This window comes from Camponotus floridanus, unplaced genomic scaffold (genome assembly GCF_003227725.1).
Source record: "Camponotus floridanus strain SB8 unplaced genomic scaffold, Cflo_v7.5 scaffold21, whole genome shotgun sequence".
Classification (NCBI taxonomy): Eukaryota; Metazoa; Arthropoda; class Insecta; order Hymenoptera; family Formicidae; genus Camponotus; species Camponotus floridanus.
In genome coordinates, this window is record NW_020229337.1 from 394515 (window position 1) to 415440 (window position 20926).

The 20926-nt window shown below is 31.1% G+C and overlaps 1 protein-coding gene across 6 annotated transcripts in view; it reads left to right on the forward strand.

Moving 5' to 3' along the window:
- LOC105253066 (beta-1,4-N-acetylgalactosaminyltransferase bre-4) overlaps positions 1-20926 on the forward strand; it is a 106350-nt gene that overhangs the window by 3221 nt on the left and 82203 nt on the right. For 2 of the 6 annotated variants that reach the window (XM_011260839.3, XM_011260845.3), the window contains exon 1: positions 20022-20280. The exons of 1 other annotated variant lie outside the window; for it this stretch is intronic. The gene's annotated coding sequence lies outside the window, so the exon portion shown is untranslated. Of the gene's footprint in view, positions 1-6526; positions 6676-20021; positions 20281-20663; positions 20776-20926 lie in introns of those variants that run through there. 3 more of the 6 variants (XM_011260842.3, XM_011260840.3, XM_011260838.2) reach the window with 3 other exon arrangements.

The window sequence follows — 20926 nt, forward strand, 5'->3', positions numbered from 1 at the left end:
TTGATACATTTAATATTAAAGATCCTCAGGGAAAGGGGGGATGGATATAATATCGAAAAGATTCGATATATTCAATCGGAATAATTTAGTTGTATATTTCGCATTTCATCGACAAAGTAATTTTGTAATTTCACAGCAAAATTCAGGACTGTAGAGATGGAAATCAATTGGAAAATAAAAAAAAATTCTTTGTATTGCGTTGAATTTTGCATATTGGCGTTTACTTTTCTCGTGGTAACGTGATTTCATTTAAAAATTGAATTTGCGTTGCTGGTTGTTTTTACAACGTTGTGCTTTACTTTCGAATAATAAAATAACGCAAATGAGAAACTTCGCGATTATTTGCGTTTCATTAAATTTGTTTTACGCACCAGAATTTTTTGAAATAAACGGAATAAATCTTTTCATAAACAAATATATTTCATTTGTAAAATCAATAAATAATTATTAGCTGTGTCATTCGTTACGCTTTATTTTCGAGTAATAAAATAACGTAGATGGAATTTCGTTATTGTTTCATTTAATTTATTTTACGCATCACACAAGAAATAAACGTAATAAAATTTTTTCGCGAACAATATATTTTACTCGCATCATAATTAAATAATTGTAAGATATTACTCGTTACAATTGAGATAAACATTCATTGAAATAACAAGTGATTGCTTTCATGACAAGTGACCGTGACAACGTCACAGTTATAGTTGCATATAACGTATTGAAATCTCTCATAAGATCGTCGAAACAACGGTCGTTAGCACGTGGCTATGATTAATCGTTTGTCTTGATTATACATCGAAGCTGGTTGAATCGAACGCCACGTTTGGTATTGTATATGTCTGAGCGTTTCCTGATGTTTCTCATCGATCCCCCCCCCCCTCTCTTCGATATTATCCCCGCAATATAATATAATTTACGATCGGTTCTCTCTCGATTTTCGAACGATTTCGATACAACTGAATGACGCGTGATACTCGGTCATTAATATATTGCAAATTATTATTCGATCAATAATCGTATCTGTGCGTATATATAAATTGGCTCAGATAACTGCATCTCTTTTTGTTTTTTTCGAAGTTTTTTTTCAAATTATTTTATACCGAATATGATTTCAATATTGATCTGTACCGCATAGTTCAAATAATATGTAAACGCGGGGTAGAAATTCGATTTTCATTGAATTTTTCGGAATATAAATAGAATTTTTTTCGCATTCGTAAAAAAAATGTCAATTTATTTTCAATTAATTTATTATTCACAATTGAATATTATGAAGAAAATATCTCGTATCTTCAGTAATTTGTTAGTCAATTTAGCAGTATATTTTGTTAGTATTATTAAAGCATTTATGAATTTTATGTTTGCCCAGTTACATTTATCTATTACTTTCACGCAAGCTCGCTTTTGAAATTGCGTTTAATTTCATTAATATTCACTTTTTAACAAGCTATTACCATATAGAATATAAACATGGAATGTAAATTATCTTTTATTCCTTCGAAATAAAAAGCTATAGGTTCTTTTTATAATATGAGCACTTTGGCGTATGAGAAAATTGCTTGGAGTGACTGAAAATGTTAACATGTGCAAATACATACGCAATATTGTCCGTTATATTTCATGGTAACAACCTCGAGAGAATTTATGTTTTCAACTAATTAATTGCTTGTGACCTTTACAAGAGTATTATTAGCATCATATTATTTTATCTACGTAATAGAGGCCTAACTTCCCTCTTGCAATCAAATTTTATATTTTATAATTTTTTTTTTTAATTAAATTTTTTACTTCGAGTTTATAATATATTATATGTGTACTATAAGGAAAAAAATTTTCCATATATACATAAATAATATATTTTGTGTATATTGAAAAATAATTATAATATAATTATAATAATAATTATATATATATATATATATATATATATATATATAATTCACAAATTATATAGATATATAATAGAAGAAAAATTAATCTTGTAAAATTTCTAAGATGATATATTGTTAAAATTTGCGAAATAATTTTTAAAGTATCTCTTTCTCGCACCTGTTTCTTTTACAATATAAAACGTTGTGTCAGTAAAGTGGATCAATATTGTTCTCTTGTTTCCGTCCTCGACAGAGAACTCGCTTCCGCGGTTGCTTCGACATAATTTAATCAGGGATGCAATTCCGTCGAAGAGAACTGACTCGCGTCGAACCAACAGACAAGGAAGTTTGCCTCGCCGGAAGATTACTTAATTACGAAACTTATCTTCCCCCTCCAATTTCTTTTTCGAACAGTCTATTTGTCTTTTCTTCCCACAACAAATTAAATATACACAAAAGACCTCGCCGAATTATTTGTTAATGACACAATGTTCTCGTAACCGGAAGCTACCGACTTGACATGATTCACGAATGTGACAAAGACGGACGCTACAATCCGTCCACTGTTATTTCTCGCAGATGTAGTGCTCGATACTTTGGTATAATTGATGTCTCTCGCAAGCCATTACGACGTTGCGATTGAAGGAGCTATGTTCTTATGAGAAGTGAATTAATTTCGTGAATAACTAGTCTTGACAGGGCTTTCATAGTGTGAAAAGCATTATAACTAACTTCTATAATTACGAGATTCAGCAAACAAAATTTATTCGTTGTATAAAAGAAATTTTGGTTCTCTTTTCATAATTTTTAATCGAATTTTATAAAAATATTATATATATTTGTTAATTATAATATGTAATTATATGTATATGTAATGTTTTTATTTTCATTTCAGTAACAATCAAATTTATCAAAGATAATTATTTTTATTTAACATTTTTTGTTCAATTTATGTTCTCGCGAATTTTCTTCTAGGAATATATCACAGCCTTGACCTCGAGATTTTTTCAATTATTCTCCGAATTCACGAAGAATTAGAAAATTCCTTCATTCATTCATCGTTGGTTCATCGATACATGGCTAACCACTCATCTATCTACCTACATATCTATTTTCGCGTATATTCATACATAGAGGAGCTTTTCTTCTCTAGCGGTTTCAATTTTGGTCGATTACCCTTTTCCATTACTGTTACCATTGTAGTCTCGTGCTATCCGAACATTTAAATATACAAAGGGAATGGTATTTTATCAAGAATATGCCCTCAAAGCATTGTACGTTTATATCAAATGACGATTTCACAAAGTATTCCATTTTCTAATTAGATATTTGAGATGTACTTTTCACCTCATGTCTTTTGATGTCAACCTAACATTATTCCGATTTACATTCTCGATATAAAGATTATTCTTTCAATTTTCTATTAAATTTACAATTTAATATTTTATTGCATTTTTAATAATGTTAATTAATAAAATTCTTATTATTAGATCAATCTTAGAGTTTTCTTAAAACGATTATGGAAACACTGTAAATATATTTAATATACTATAATTATAATATGCTTCGTATATTTCTTCGCAAAATTTCGTGAGATTCGGAGATGCTTCGCGAAATAAAATGTATATCCCATAATTCGTACGACCGGTAGAAAGTAATTAGAAGTTCATTGCGTAGTTGCTGTTGTAAAAACTTTATAGTAAGAAAGTTTACGTCGAAATTTTTCCATTACTAAGATCAAATTTTCAACATTTTTCGTATTAGTGTTAACTTTTTTCTTCTTTTTTTCTTCTTTTTTTCTTAATGAAAGATAGTCGGTAAAAAAAACGCGGCGAAACTCGATCGACCCTTGAACTTTTCCGATTACACGTGTCTTCTAGTGGATTCTCGCATCGCTATTACGAGCTTAGCACAAACAACTCGTTGAGAAGGAGAATTAATCTATAAATGCGTGCTTAAGTTTTCATGCCAACAAGCTAGAATGATACGATGAATAATATGACACGCAAAAGAGTTTGAGCAAACTAAAAAAGGAATATAAAAATAAAATCAATTTATTTTTCATCTGCAAAAACATTTAAATTATTTATAATGTTAGTTACAAAAGCACCACAATAATTACGATATAATAAATATTGTAATAATTTTAAAATCAATAATTGAATAATTAAATAATTCTGATACGCACAGATGTTGAACAATTAGAAAATAATTTCCTGAAATAATTAAAATATAATTCTGTTTATTTTCCCGGAAATATTTTTTCAATTTTATCTATCGTGCAAATGAGAAAACTTAATTGTATAATGTATTTTATTTTTCATAATTTATCGTAATCTTTTGCTGCGAAACTAAAGATTAATCATCGCAAAGAGCAAGACCGTTAAAGGTCTGAACAAAGGCCAGTTTCCTCCATCAAAAATTGATAAAGCGGAAGATGAGAGCGTAACGGGCGAATCGACATTCATCCGATATCGCGCCCCCAGCAAAACTGTAAGATAATTAACATAGAAAATTCCATCCAATTTGCCATGGTATTTCTTCGCGAGTTTGTCAATATATTCCCGGCAAACTTGGCTGTTCTTTCAGGAAAACCGGATAGTTAGACAGAAGATTTAGATTAAGTGCGCTGAAAGTTCCTCATAAGAGCTGTTAACAGGAAATTACGAAACTACGTTAACAAGATAGCAATAAATAAATAATAAAAATAATAAAAAAATAATAAAAAAATAAGAGATGATATTATATAAGAGCATCTATGATTGGAGAGGAGGAAATATTAGTAATAACTTTGTGCATTAATCATTATTTTTTTGGAAATATACAATATATATCCTTGTTCGGTTTTAATTGTGCGTTTTGAAAAGTTTGAAGGGGCAACTATGCAGTATCTTATAGTAACGCAGAAAGTACGTGGACCATTAAAGAGGGAAAAAAGGGCGTTTCGCTTGTGCGGTTGATGGATACGCAATACGTGTCTGGCGTTACGAAAACCGAAACTCGCGAAAGTACCCGCGAAATATTACTCTGGACGGGTATGCACAGTTTTCCAATAGAAATGTTCGCTCGCCTGTCACGTCCCCTCGCTTCCGGCGATGAAACCTTGGTCGCTAAAATCGGTTTTTATTTTAAGAACAATAAGAGGTCGTTTCTTTCGTGCGCTGAATATACACTGAATTTTGTATCCCGAGTTATCCTCAAATTTTTCCTCGTGGAATTAATATATTAAAATACGTCTAATATAACATATTAAAATACGCAATAGTAGAAATTATAATAAATTTATTTTACGTGCTTTAAAATATTTGACGTGTAAGTGCATGTGATATTAATTATATCACAGAAAATTTTTCTTCTGTTCAAAAATGACTGTAAAATATATTTTATTGCTTTGTTTTATTTATACTATTTTATCGTTCGTATTACTTTAAAAGCTAAAAAATATTTTGTATTATCAATGTCTCTCTGATCAATATTTAATCGGAAATTGCAGAATCGTAGAACTGTATCATATTTCCTGTGTGTATTCGGAAGCATATTATACCTCGTTCCCTTTGTTATTAAGCATCGATTTTATTTCGGCATGAAAGAAGAAAAAAAGGCTCGTTCGCATCGAGGCACATATTTGGCAATGCACAATTCGTAAAATTCGCTGGCGCGTATTCAGATACACGGATACAGGGATACACGGATACAGGGTATGTACAAACGGGAGGATCAGTTAACAATCTTTCGCTCGTTTGTGCGGCGGTAAGCGCGACGGACATTATTAGTTCCGGGCCGGAGGCGGAAATGCTCCCGAATTCCCCATTGTTCCGCCATTGCAATTATCTGACCTATCCACCCCCTTCCTCTCTTTCCGACCACCCTCTTCCGACGCGTCGGTGCGCTTGCCACATATATGCACACATGTAGGCTTGGTATCAACCTGGCTTGGTAATTCGTTGCGAACAGTGCCGTTTAACAGTGCCGTTTAATCAGGAGCCTGTTCGTCTAATTACCTAGCCAGTGACAACTTCAATCCTCGATCGATATCCCATTTTCCGAATCTACATTCGATTATTTTCCAATAAGTAATAAAGTATAATAAAAAAATGTTTACGATTTATTTAAGAAGATATTCTTCCCCTGATCAGGATAATTTCATTTTGTTATCAATGTCGAACAGTGAACAGCTTCGTATAATTATGGCATTCATAAATAAGTAAAATTCCAAGTTTTTGATGATATTGAGCAATAAAGAGATAAATCGAGCAAATTGGATTTTATCATTAAATACGTAAATTAACAATTATTCCAATATTTTATAATTTTATTAATGTAATACTGCACATGTATATAATTACATAAATTAAATATATTTAATTTTATAGTAATTATAATGCAATTACATTCAATAATAAAAAATACATAGTAAACAAAAATGATTAAATGATTAAAATTAGATGATTAAAATGTGAATAATTATCTCTAATTTGAGAAGCGAGGAATTAGACTTGAATTAATGAATAATTATCTTCAGTCTGTGAAAAGCAACGAATATTGAAGTTGAATTAAAAAAAAATTAAAATTTGGCAATAAAATAAAATAAATTACCCGACGTGAAACAAAGTTTGACAATAAAATTAAATTTATCTGACATTTATTTCTTCCAGATAAAATAATGCAAGTTAGCAGCGAAGATACGGGAAAATATAGAACGCAAGCTCTCGAAAGTTAGTTGAAGATCATTTCTATGAAGCGATACATTTCGGAATTTATGAATGCTACTGTACAATATCCCATGGCGCTCTTACGGTGAAAGGTACGTGCTCTGTATTCTCTAAACATAATTCTCCAAATATTCGGACTCTTGCATTACCTGTTGGTAACAGTTAACAGTTAATTTAGATATAGTGCCCCACTGAACCATGTAACATTGGTTGGTATTTATTAGCAGTTTCAGACCGCTCCATAAAACGTTGCTTATATGGAAGTGCTTACGCAAGTAAAGCGTGCTCATAAAATAGCATCAGTACCTTATTGCGTAGCTCTCCTTTATTCACATTGTGATATAAATTAGTCCATTTATTTTATATAATTGTTTAGAGAAATTAATTGTTTAGAAGTAATTTGTTTAAAAAAAAAGAATTTTTTGTTCGTAATTTATTTATTTATGAATTGAACAGTTTTACATTTGCATTTACTTACACAATGTTCCAAATATCAAAGTATAATATTTAAAATTTTGTTTACCACTGTTCGTGATAATTAGAATTTAATTAATTAAAACACTGAAAGTTGTATTTTATGACATTGATTCTGGCTGACGCGAAACTAATTTCAACAAAATTTCGCGTTCTCTGAAGCAAAACTGGCTCTGCGAAATGTAGAAAAGTGACTGTGTCTGGTTATCTCTTTGGCTACGTGTGAATATAATCCTGCGAGTGAGTATCGTTTCGTCTCGAATGTCCCTGATAACAATATAATTCCGGGTTGCTTGTCTCCCCCCAGGGGAACGCAAACTCGGATTATACTGAAACCACCCGTGGATTTTCCCGAAAAGCCCCATTCTCGGCCTTTTCATGAACAAACTCGCTGCTTTATGTTTAGTAACTGCAAAATCATTTTCCAACTGAAAAGGTTTTGTTCAAGCGCTTTGTTAATCTCGTTAAAAGAATAATCATCTTCTGGTTTAACTGTTTATTCTATTTAGACATTTTTATCATCAAATAAGAGAGAAAAAGAGAAGAAAAAAAAGAGAGATCGTTTTCGTTTAATAGTTATGAAATATATATTGCGTTTAATCTTCATAACTTCTAAATCAAACAAGCCATGCATTTACTAGATATATTTTTAAATTTTATATTTGATTACACATTTTGTATCTATTTTTACTTAAAATTTTATAAGTTTTAAATTATTAATAGAATTATTATTTAACATTATTAAGTATATAATATATTTAATGTGTGAAATTTTTTAAATTTTCACGATATGTATAATTGAAAAAAATTAAAAAGCTAAATTAAATATATATAATATAATATAAAAGAAAAATAAATTAACAGTCTGTTTTGAAAGAAAATCTATTTTAGAATTTTGATTCAAGGGAAAGAGAGAGAGAAAGAGAAATTGAATCGATATTTAAAATATCCATTACTAAAGATTAAATAGTTAGAAAAAATCGTCAAAGTATTTAACTGGAAGAAATTGCATCATCAAGTGAAATTAATATTGAGCAAAATGCAATCAGCCTTGACTGGAATAAAATCTATTGAAGTGCAGCAGACGGAGGATAGGACGGATGCTGTGTGTGAGAGGTTTAAACGAAACCCACGTAACGTTCTCTTCCAGGCCTCTTTTTATATTTTCCGGACGCTCACAGTCGTCCAAAAGCCGCTTTTCCATTCGCTCGTTCTGAATGGAGGAAGCCTCCTTATTCGTTCACACAGACCACCCACACAGGAACGAACGAGGCAGTATGTTCTGCATAAACCAGACTATTGTATCACTAGCAATTTCGATAGTCCTCCTCCCAGTCACTGGAGATAAATATTCCATTTTTATATATTATATAGTATATCGAGTTTCCTTCTGTGATCTACTAGATATCGGAGATTTTATTTCTTTCTTATCTGTAGCATATTCTTTGACGAGAATCGATATTTTTTCTCGAGAGAATTTCTATTAGAGATGCTCCATTGTTCTGGAATATTGTAATTTTCGAAGTAAAATATAATTATATGCGAATTTTTTGAAATGTTTAACCAAATATTTTAATTTTGTTAATTTTCTCTCTTAAGGATACAAATAATTTTTCGGACAAGAAGACATATAGTTTCGCAGTTTATAATATTTTAATTCGATGATTAGATAATATTAGCTACATAAAATTCAAATAATAAAGTCTTGTTTTTTGATGAATTAATATTATTGTATGATAATGGAATGTGAGAGAAGCTTGCCTAAAGGGACAACTCTTCGAAAATGCATTTTCATGGGCTAATCTGTATTTCTTGCGTTTTACTAACAAGAACATAACATGATACAGTTACCGTTCAAAGAGAATTATATATATAAACTGAAAAACGCAACATGTATACGTATACATTTCACCTAACGAGACTTCCTGTGTAATACGTATATAAGAAACAGAGCGAACTAAAGGATTCTTAAGAATAGTTGCGTACAGTCATTATAACATCATTTCGTCAATATTCATAACTTATTTACCGGTATTATTGCATATATATGACATTAATGGGAGCAAAAAGGTTTTTAATGTATATAATATATATAAAAAATGTAATTTTTATCGATTATAATATAATAATTGAATTACACGAGATCAGTTTTATTAGAAGAAGAAATATTGATTATATATTTGCGTGTTAATGTATAATTAATAATTATTTCAGATAATTAATAATCATATAATCGCATCAAAAATATAAAAAATATGAAAAAATATTATTTTATCTTTGGTAATATTAGCGAAATTATTCGTTATAAATGTTCATTTTATATATGAATTTTCTCATATTATGAATTTTCTCATTTATCATGTATTGTTCGAATAATTCATAGCATTCAGGTAAAATATTATCCAATATTGTAAATTTATGTGAACTCTCGAGCTGAGCTTGACGATGTAAAGTATAAATGGCCGAATCAATGATCTCCCTAAATAATAATAGCCTGTGTGTCTACGATATTTACGTCATCGTGCTATTATATAATCCGTCTCTGCTCATTAATATCCCATTGATACGATAAATTACGAATGGCATTAATATTGACGGAAAAGAGGAACTAATGTATCCAACATTGAATTACCGCGATGTATTCGTATACGTAATTATAAATGCTTCGCATTATTTGACAGTCGGGTATCTAATTACACCGACCTGACGGTCATCATTACGTCCCGTAACGAGTGTCTGTGAAACTGGCACGACTACGAATTTCAAAAAAATACTAGAATAGTATTTAAATACTAAGAATTTTAATAGCACTTTTTATAGTTCTACAATTCCTGATAAAAATTAAAAAGACTTTCGCGTTTCTTATATTAAAATTGAAATCGAAAAAATGCAAACTTCGCGAATCTGACACGACACTCTTTCCTCTAAAGTACTAAAACACGTATTGAATATCATTATTTTTAGCAAGTTTCCGATAGTTCTATTCAAGTTTAACCTACATATGCAATTTTAGATCGATATTCCAAAAATTAATAATTTTTAATCAATTTTTAATGTCCTCGACACTTAGTGAAAATGTATCGTGCGAATGATTTTCCGCAGTTCTAACGATAGTTCTCGACAGTTTTATAAAAGTTCTGTCTTTTGGATACATTTTTACACAGTAGACCGTTTACTATCTTTTAAACTATTTTTTATAATTAGCCAACACGATACTCAATGTAAAGTACTAAAACGCGTTGAAAATTATTATTTTTCATAACAGTTCTTGATTTTGTTCAAATTCAGCGTATATATACAATTTTAGATATTTCGATAGTTTAAAAATTGTTTAAAACTTGAACAGAACTATCGAGACCTCTTGAAGATAATAATTTTCAACACGTTTTAGTACTTTAGAAGGAGAGTGTCGTGCTGAATAATTGTAAAAAATTGCTTCAAAATTGTTTAAAAATTATTAATTTTTGAAATATCAACCTAAAAACTTGCATATATACACTGAACTTGAATAGAATTATCGAGAACTGTTATCAAAGATAATTTTCAACAAGTTTTAGTACTTTAGAAGTAGAGTATCGTGCTGAGTAATTGTAAATAATTGTTTAAAAGATAGTAAAAGATCGAAATAAAAAGGTCGAAATTTTGCATAAAAATTTCTCTAAAGGATAGGACTTTTGTAGAACTGTCGAAAATTATCGTTAGAACTGCGGAAAATCATTCGCACGACACATTTTTATTAAGTGTTGTGTGGATCGAGGACATTAAAAATTGATTGAAAATTATTAATTGTAGGGATATCGATCTGAAATTGCGTATATAGGCTGAACAGGAACAGAACCATTAAAAACTTGCTAAAAATAATGATATTCAACGCATGATTTGGTATTTTAAAAGGAAGAATGTCGTGCTAGATTCACGAAGTTAGTACATTTTTTCGATTTTTTAATATAATATAAGGAATGCGGAACTCTTTTTAATCTTCATCAAGAACTTTACAACTATAAAAAGTGCTATCAGAACTGTTAGTATTTTTTCGAAATTCATAGATTGTCGTCCAGTTTCACAGACACTCACAGATACCTGTAATGATTCGTCGTGCGGAGATAATGATAACGGGAGTTTCGTGGGAGGATGCAATGGGGGCAGAAGGGAGAATGTTTCGTCTTACCGGTAATGATTTCATCGTAGTCAAACGGTGCATTACAACGTAAATTATGTGTTGTATGATGTCGACCGATCGTTGATCTCGCATTTGCGTTTGCCCGGATAGCCGTCGTCGATTTCATGCTCGCAATGACTGCCATGAGGCAACGACCGCTATTTTTGATCGTAACTACCGCGCGTGTCGTAAGATATTGCACGATTATAACCGCGATTTCACGTAACGCGATTTTAATCGTCGATTTTCAGCGCCGATTTTTAACCGTTTAAGCAACAAAAATAAAGACACATAATCCGTAGAAATATTGACAATAATATTTTATCATCTTTTTTTTAAGGAATATACAGTTTCTTTGTGAATAGAAATAGAATGAAATAATCGAATAAAGTTACATATTAATATCATTACAAAATGCGAAAATATTTATGATATTATACATTGTAGATTAATATTAGATCAATATTAAAAATAGATTTTAGGATAGATCCTAATCGAAAGCAAGCCGAAAAAAATTGCGAGTTGTTTAATTTTTTATGGGTTAAAGCAAACTTATGCAGCGCATTTTGAAAAGTTATTATTATGAATAAATCACTTAAAAAAATGAAAATGTATCATTTATGATATTACACACTGTAGATTAATTTGAAATTAAAAATAGATTTTAGGGTAAGTTCTAATTGAAAGGGAACAGGAAAAAATTGCAAGTTGTTTATTTTTAATGAGTTAAAGCAGATTTATGTAGTACATTTTGAAAGATTGTTTTGAATAAACCGATTGTAAAAAGGAAAATGTATTATGCAAACGGAGTTTATGGAAAAATGATTATTTTTGCGAAATAATAAAGTAACGCGAATAATCGATAAAAGCGAAACTCTAGTTTATAATTGATGTGTTTCATTTGGAATAATTGATTTGGGATGATCATCGGCTTTTAGTTGTATAATGATACGCGCGTGGTATAAAATGTATAGGTCGAGATTAATATGTATCGCTATAGAAATGGATTTTCTACATACGTAGAAAACGCTGCGTCAGAGGAATTGATAAGGGAATATATTATGCGGGTATATGTTTTGCAAATTATATTCTGAGGCGTATTTAAAATTTGCGCAGATATTTCCATTTGCGTAATTGAAGCAAGAGAAACGAATCACTTATTTCAAATCAAATTAGCTAGACTTCTGTTGAATGTTATTTAAGTCAAAGAGAATAAAAAAATCGAAAAAAATGATTGTAATTTCCGTATCATTTGATATAGAAATATATGACACAGAAATCATGAATATTTAATTATTATTATCATACAAAATTTAATTACATTTATTATATTTAATTCTAAATTAATTAAAAATGCTTAGCATTCTTTAAGTTAAAATTCCGCGGAGAAATAGATGAATAAAAAATTAATTTTTTGTCAATCTTGTTTTATTTTGAAATTTTAGAATTTTAGATTTATAGAATTGCTTCCAAATATATCTAGCACAGATTAAAGCACAATTATTTTAAATATTTATAAGAAAATAATGCATTTTTGTGCTATTTTTATTCTTTTTATTTAGAAAACCAACAACTTTGTGCTATCGTTGAAAGCGATCCATTAGTAAAATACATTGAACGGCACTTAAATACTTTTCGAGGAGAATTGATCGCAGCTCGCAACTCTTAATTACATTACCGATTGACTTTCTGTAACCGCTCATTCTTTCGCATTTCGCAAGTCGGCGGTTGCCGATGTGAGGCTTCGATAAGTGTTTCTACCCGTTACTCGATATATCAATCCATGAAACAAATCAGTTCGATCGATTAATAATCATGGTTTAACTACTTTTTCCTAATTCCATATAGACATAGAAAATTGCTTCAATTGAGATTTATATTAACTAACGTTCATTAATTAATTAAATCTCATTAATATATATTTCTTATATTTTTTTATTTAATATATTTCTTTATTAATTTTCTGATAATGATTAAAATTATATATATATTTATCTATATAAAACAAGTAATTAAACTGAATATTAAATTTTTTATTAAATATTAAATATATATTAAATAATTTTATATTAAATAATTTTATACCGACATAATATCTAATAAATTATACATTTTTCTTCTAATAAATTTCTTCAATCTTCTGATAATAATTAAATTTTCTATTTCTACAAGGAATCAGTTAAACTGAAATTAAAATTATCCTATATAATAAAATTGAAGATAAATGAATTGTTTTTTAATGCAATTGCATAATATATTTTAATAATTCTTTAATATTTATATGTAAATTATATATATTATATTTATATATATTATATTTAATTTATATGTAAATTTATATATATATATATATATATATATATATATATATATATATAGTCATTATTAAATGATTCGAGCACGCAAAGAAATTTTTTTTTAAATTTTGAAAACTAAAGTTTGAAAAAATTTCTTCGGGAATAATTTAATAATGACTATATTCGTTTGAATAAAAAATACAAAAGTTTTCTAAAGTTTTATCTTCATCGTGAAGAATAAACGTCCTTTATCAAGATATCTTTTTCCATCCTTTTACCAACGTTTTGTGCGATATTCCACGACGACGGAATGAAGAGATTGTTTCGGTTTCCGGCCTTATCTGACTATCTCGAGAAAGGTTCCGAGTGTAAATTGGCCTGCCTCCAAGATACCTCGTCAGCAGCCGGAGGCTTAGAGGGGGTGGCAACGGGAACAGAGTGGATGGAGGTGCGCATAAAAGCAGAGAGACTCGAGTGCGAATATATATTTTCCTTATCAGTTTTTGCAGAGAGAGTGCTCGAATGCCCGCACACATGACCAGTCCCAGGTCGACGTCCGATTTTAAAGCCCGTATTACGCGGATCAGCCAGATATTTTATAAGACAAGACTAAAGGACGCCGCTGTCGTGACGGTTCGTATGTACTTGTATGTACAATGCGACTAGATAAGGGAAACTAAAGGGTAAAAGTTATTTACGCAGGTATAGAAAATCATAGGCATATTCATTCTTATTTTTTTTCAAGCGTTGAAATATTATTTATTATATTTTCATGTGTTAAGTTTTTTATTGATATAATTTCAAGACATTTATTTAATTTTCCGTGCTATTAAAACAAAATATAAAATCTTTTTTATTCGAGCATTTTTTGAGACTTTTAATATGCGTTAGTCTTTATTTTTTTGAAAATTTTAAAAAAGAATTGATTTCAATAAAATTATAACAAGATTTGTTATTATAAATTAATATAGCAACTTCACAAGGACAATACTTTAATAGCGGATTTCTGAAGACTAGGCATATTTTTGGTCGAAGCAAATACCAGCGCGAATTCGCGGAGAATGAAAAGCGGACACTTTTTTGTCTAGTATCACGACATCTCTTGAAAACGTTATTCCTATAGCGCTTACTCTAAATAATCGTCAGAATTAACAAAAGCACTCGCGCTAATTGCGACGGTAATTGTAGTTGCGGAAATTGTGTGCAGAACAAACTCTTTCCTTTCGACTCGTTTCACAAAGGTTGAAATTACAGACTAAGTTAATACAACGAATAATATTCTAGGTCGTGAAAATTATTACAGGAATAGATGTTTGCTGATATGAGAATGAAAAACCATGTTAGAGAAACGATGCGTTTAACTCTACACCATGCTTTTCCTTTTTACAACGATTAATTGCAATCTTGGAAAGATAATTGACGCATGATTTTGGCTGGTCTGGAAGACGCTCTGGATGCTTTGAAATATCATTATATCTTTGTTCTACATTCCATGAGAATAAAGATAGAATGATGTTTCGGAGCATTCATAGTGCAGTCTTGATCGCAGCCTTTATATAAGAGAAATATATAAAAAAAAGAAAACGATTTTTTATTCTATTGCCATAAATGCATGTGTAATTAAAAGTATAAGAGTTGTTGATTTAAAAACGATATTTAATAACAATAATTAATAAATATTATATAAATTATATTTGTGTATATATATAATTATAGAAACTGATAATTTAATAACAATAATAATATATAATAATATATAAATAATAATATATAATAATAATTGTTATTAAACAATCATATAATGAATGATGTAATAATTAACATTTAATAATAATATGTATAATAATTAAATAAGAATATCTAAATCTAACTAAAATAGAAAAAAATTAGCCACATATAATACGCGTACACGTGGAAGAAGATGCATGTGAATTCCAGTTAGAGGAAGTTATCTGCCAAGAAAATTGTTAAACCGCTATGAGTTTGTTAGCTCACGGCTAGCAAACGAGCTCGGAATGTTGGTTTAAAAGTAGAAAAAGCGGTCGAGCTATGCGCGGAGCTTGATTTAAAGTGGCGGATGTCAGGTTGCATTGTCTTCTTCGAGTCGTACGACAGCACCTTGAGGTGCTAGTCTTGTACCTCAAGGTGCATTCCGCCTGCCTGCTCTTTCCACTTAACACCCCGGTCATGCATAATACAATGCGTGCATATAATACTATAGCAGTGCTGTATCGCAGTTTCTTCCGAATCCCATAGACTTATACTTTTCTCGGTGTTCTTTCTCTTATTGTCATGTTATATACTCATCTATACTTTCATTATAAAAATTATCACAACTTGTTTGCACATAATTAGTATGCGTTTACAAATATCTAAATTTATTAATATATTTCATTTATTTCATATATGTGCTTTAACGGTGGTCTTTTTGATTTAAAATAATAAAAAATTGTATCATCCGTGTGTATGTGGTTGCAAAAATATAATTCCAATTTTCTATATTATTTTTATTGAGTCAGAATATAATATAAATTTGATATAAATTTGATGTAAGTTCGATTTTTTAATTTTTTCGAAAAGAAAAAATGTATTTTTACACTTACATTTGTTCCGCTTCGCTTGGGAATTGATGAAGGAAAATTCAGTATTAAGAAGATTATCGTTCGACCTGAGATCGGGTAAAGCAGTAGAACCAAAGTAAATACAGACCTGCAGAAGATGTACCGGGACACGAAGTGAATATTCCCGTGAGAACTTCACCGGGCGGTATCTAGTCTCGTCGCGTTCCATCGTTTCGCGAAGATGCATCAAGCGGATAGTTGCATGCGCGATTACATTAATTATACGTCATGTGAAAGTGCATAACTGTTCGATATTCGCATATATGAAAAAAAAAAAACGAAAAAAACGACGATGCTGCTATTTGCGTCTAATAAGAAGCGAAGATGGCATCGAAATGTGATAACGATCTCTTAACTCCTGGATATCAAATAGCGAAAACTAGTTAAAGAAATTCCAAAGTTATAAGATGATGAATTATAACTTTGATTTTGTTCAGAATTTTAATGTGAGCAGCGAGAAGTATGAGGGATTTAAAGTCTTAATATATTCTACTTTATTTTTCTTCAAAACTCTAACGATGGAGTCCTTCATGATTATAAAATTGTCCCAAGTCAATAAACTCGTACTAATTTTCAGCGTATTAAAAATATATTCAATTATTTTTTTATTAAAGTATAATATTTTATATTAAAAAATACACTTTTTCTCTTTATTCTTTTGTAACACGTTATAGAAAATTGTGGTTTTTATGAATATTTGATATATACACGTTAACAATATAAAACAGTATATCGTTGATTAAATCAATTTTTGCGATTTGCGCCCTTTGTAATTATAATCGCGCAAATGGAGTTTCTGTTGGAGCGCGCTTTTTTGCCATTTCATTGTTTAATTACGGCCGGTTGGAAATGCTGTCTGGAACATCGTCTGGCATGCCGGTTTCTAACTGTACGCGAGATCTCGCAGAGATATGTCAAGCGCATTCGCGGAGCGTGGAACGGGCTTCGTCGCGAAGCACGGCCGCAATGATCGCGATAAGCCACGCACTTCCGCGCGACATAAATAAGGCGAACATAAATTCTAGTTGTCGACGCGAGATGTATTGATTAAGTCATTAAACTCTCTCGCCATTAAATTAGCTATATCGGTCTGGAATTTTCTTTCAACCTCGCTACATCTTATTTTTCTTCCGGCTATTCTAATTATTATGTCAAACTTTTTTATTCATTGATTATAGAAAAGTAACTTTGTTATTTGATATTTTTTTCTTCTAGATTGAACTTTTTTATTTTTAACGCATTTTGCTTTTTTGTATAAATAATGTGTATTTATGCGCTATTTAATTATATTTAATATATTTTAATATTTTAATATGTTCATATTTAATTTAAATATGTTGATTTTAATATATTTTATTTTAATTTTAATATTTAATTTAATTTAATTTATTTTAACATTCTCTTTTTCTTTCTTTCTTTCTCATTCTAAGTCAATCTCGAAAATGCTGTGAAACTAACGGAACTGTCGGGCATAACTGGCAATATGCATCAATGACGAAAAGTTTTATAAAGGCCGAACTCGCTCGTATTAATCAGCCGAGCAAAAACGAAAATTGCACAACCTATAAACATGCGTAATATAGGACAACAGGAGGAAAAAGGTCGGGGACCTCACAGATTCGTGTACGAAATGGCTTCGCACGTTTGATATTTAGCACAGTTATAGTTTCATGTCAACGAATAGGGAAACTGACGCTATAGATTGAAGTGAATGTGCAATTGTATTTTGTTGGTTAGAAAACGTGCCAGGTCGACCGTTTTATGGTTGACGATGAGCCAAAAAATTGGGATAGCCTAGGTCTTTTTTTTATTACCTGTTGGGTGGAGAGAGAAATATGTGTCAGATGAAAATTGAAATATATACCTAATCCTGTACTATTTTAATTGACTAAATGAATATTTAAGAGAATAGGTGAAAGGTCGTATACGTTCATCGTATGGTCTGTAAAATATTATTTTAATGAAAATTTATACACAAATTTCTCTCTCTCTCTCTCTCTCTCTCTTTCTCGTCGAGATTAATCTTTGCACTCTCTTCTTAAATAAAATATTAAAATATCGATAATATTTAAATCATTAAGTTATAGATTGAAAATAGTTTCATAATATAATGAAATTTTTGGCAGTTGTGTTTAATTATAAATTATAATTTAGTGGGGCATTTAATTTTAAATTATTCAGATGAGACTTGCATCCTTATTCAATTTTAAATTAGTTTTATAAAATAACATTACAAACTCATGAAATCGTTTAATTAAGTTTTTAAGTAAAGAAATTTATTGTAAAACAAGATATTCCTAGGTGAAAATATATGATTTTCAGTGCATCTTTTAATTAACACACATCAATGGTTTAGAACGTCGGTAAAGACTTTCGATGTATGGAAAAGCAGTGCAATAAGTCCACCGAGAGCAATTTGCGAGATTTTCTGCTCGGACGCGCATGCATGTTTTTTTATTTAAATCCAAATGGGTTCTCCGTTCTTGCTTTTCTCACTGTGGCTCGGGCCAAAGTGGACAAACTGTTCGCCTCGGTAGTCCCGAAAGTTTTTAACGTTGCGACAAGCCGAGCGATAAAGCCGCTACAAAATAGAATTTGGAAAAGGTAGAAGGTCCAAGGATTTAAAGGAGAAGAGCAGCTTTTGTTAGCGCGCCCGTAATGCATTGTTCTTAATCTGCCGAGCTCTATGGTTTTATGCACGTGTATGCATTGTTTTCTGAGTGAGAAAGAAAAGCGCATGCTAGGCAAAATATTTTGAATACAGCAAGGGCATCTTCAAACAATTTGGAGTAATCTCGTTATTCGTGTTCATCGAAAATTTTTCAAATATTCATTCTTTTCCGTATTTTCTCACGATATGACAGATATCTAACGGTAACTAGCAAAATAAGAATCTAAACGAGCTTTGACAAATGGCACGAAAATAGAGTCGTGCTATTCGATTTGCATAAAGCGCGATACTCGCTGCTCCAATAAAAACCGGACGGCATTGATTTTTGTCGTCCGCCTTTGGACGACGAAGGCCTTATTTTTCATACGCTTCCTTTCATATTTTAATTTCACGCGCACAGGGGAAACATAATCAGACGCAGCAGACCGAGGATTTCGTGCACTATCGCGTTTTGCATTCGCTAAGGTTGTCGCATTCAAAATCGCGGATATGCAACAATGCCGTTCGCTGATTCAATGTGCAACGAACCCTTTTTGTCGCTACTTTTTTGTGTAACCTTCGAGAGAACAATACACAAACTCTTAAATTACAACATCGAGACTGCTCCTTCGCATTTTCTCTGTGCACGTGTTCCGCGAATGACAATCTCTTTGAAAAACGTTTCCTTTCGTTAGGAGTAAATTTATTCGACATTTAATTCGAGGAAACACAAGTATATAATTTTATAACAACGTATTTCATAAAACATTCGTTGATGAGAAACAAGATACAGTTAATATACTTCATTATTATGTTTATTTTAGCAGGAAAAAGCAATAATATATAAAACCGAAACCGAATACTATGTACATTAGCGATCCATTAAAGCTCCACGTGTATTCCAGATAATCGTGTCATAAATCATGAAGTCATAGATTTTTTATCAGTTAGACTATTTTGAGGTCAGGTAAAAGTCTAATGTGATTCATATAATCAGCTGATATTTTTAGAATACGGAAAATGTCTATAAAATAATCTCGTAGGCTTCAATTTTGATATCTTGCTATGCAAATCATTTATCTATACATTCGCGGTCAAATGCTCGATATACCTCGCAATGAAATTGGTGAACCAATCAGCTCAGCAGTTGCGACTAGCGCGTCGGCAACCAATCACGCGCCTTCCCTCGTCGGCTCCAACCGGCGAGCGGCATTCGAGGTTCGAGCTCGAGCATCAGTTCGCGCCGAGACTCCGTAGAGTGAGGAGTGTTTCTCGCTAGCTTCGTGCGTTTCCTCGGTTATTTTCACTTTTCATTTTGCTTCCTCGTCACGCTGATCAAGTGAGAGCCGTTCGATAACGAAAAATAATAGAATAGATTCAAATAAAGAACGTGACGCGATTTGCAAATTGACATTCGCGGAAGAAGTGACGTTTGCCGAACACTCGAGCAGTGAAAACGTCGCCTTGACATTGACTCTCGGGAAGAGAGAACGGAGGTAAGATGATTGTTGATATTTTCTGATCTGATTATGAAATTGCATATTTTCTGATTTCCATTATAACTCGTTTTGATCAATTGAGCTCGAAACATTAGTGGCGATATATTTCAAAATTAGAGGATTATTCAAATCTTTCTAAAGAGATATCTGTTTTAAATTCGAAAGAATCCTCGTATGAAGTATATCTACGCGGCAACATATGTTTAGATGCTAATGTTTCGTAATTGCAGTGTCAATAACGATAATATTGTGTCAACAATCGTAGTCTCTGCTTCGAAAAATAAACGGTTCATTTACGTTCGCGCGATTTCATAAGAGACTCGGAAAGTCCAGGGGATAGGTCGCGTGATTTATTCTTGTAAGAAGAAACGTTAAAATAGTGCAATCCAGGGCTACTGCAGTCCAGTGAATGCTGAGTAAGAGGACCAGCAGTTGCAGAGTCACAGGAAGGGGAGAGAAAGCTGTGAATGCAAAACCGGTTACATTGAGAAGGTCAGTTACTGTATCGATGTCGCTCCGTTTGGATACAGTCTTTATTTTGATCGTGCCAAGTGTCCCTTATCCTAAAATACCACAGCCCGAGGTCTCTCGTAGAGATCGTAAAATAAACTGATTCCCCAAATGCTATCGAATAAATTTCCAT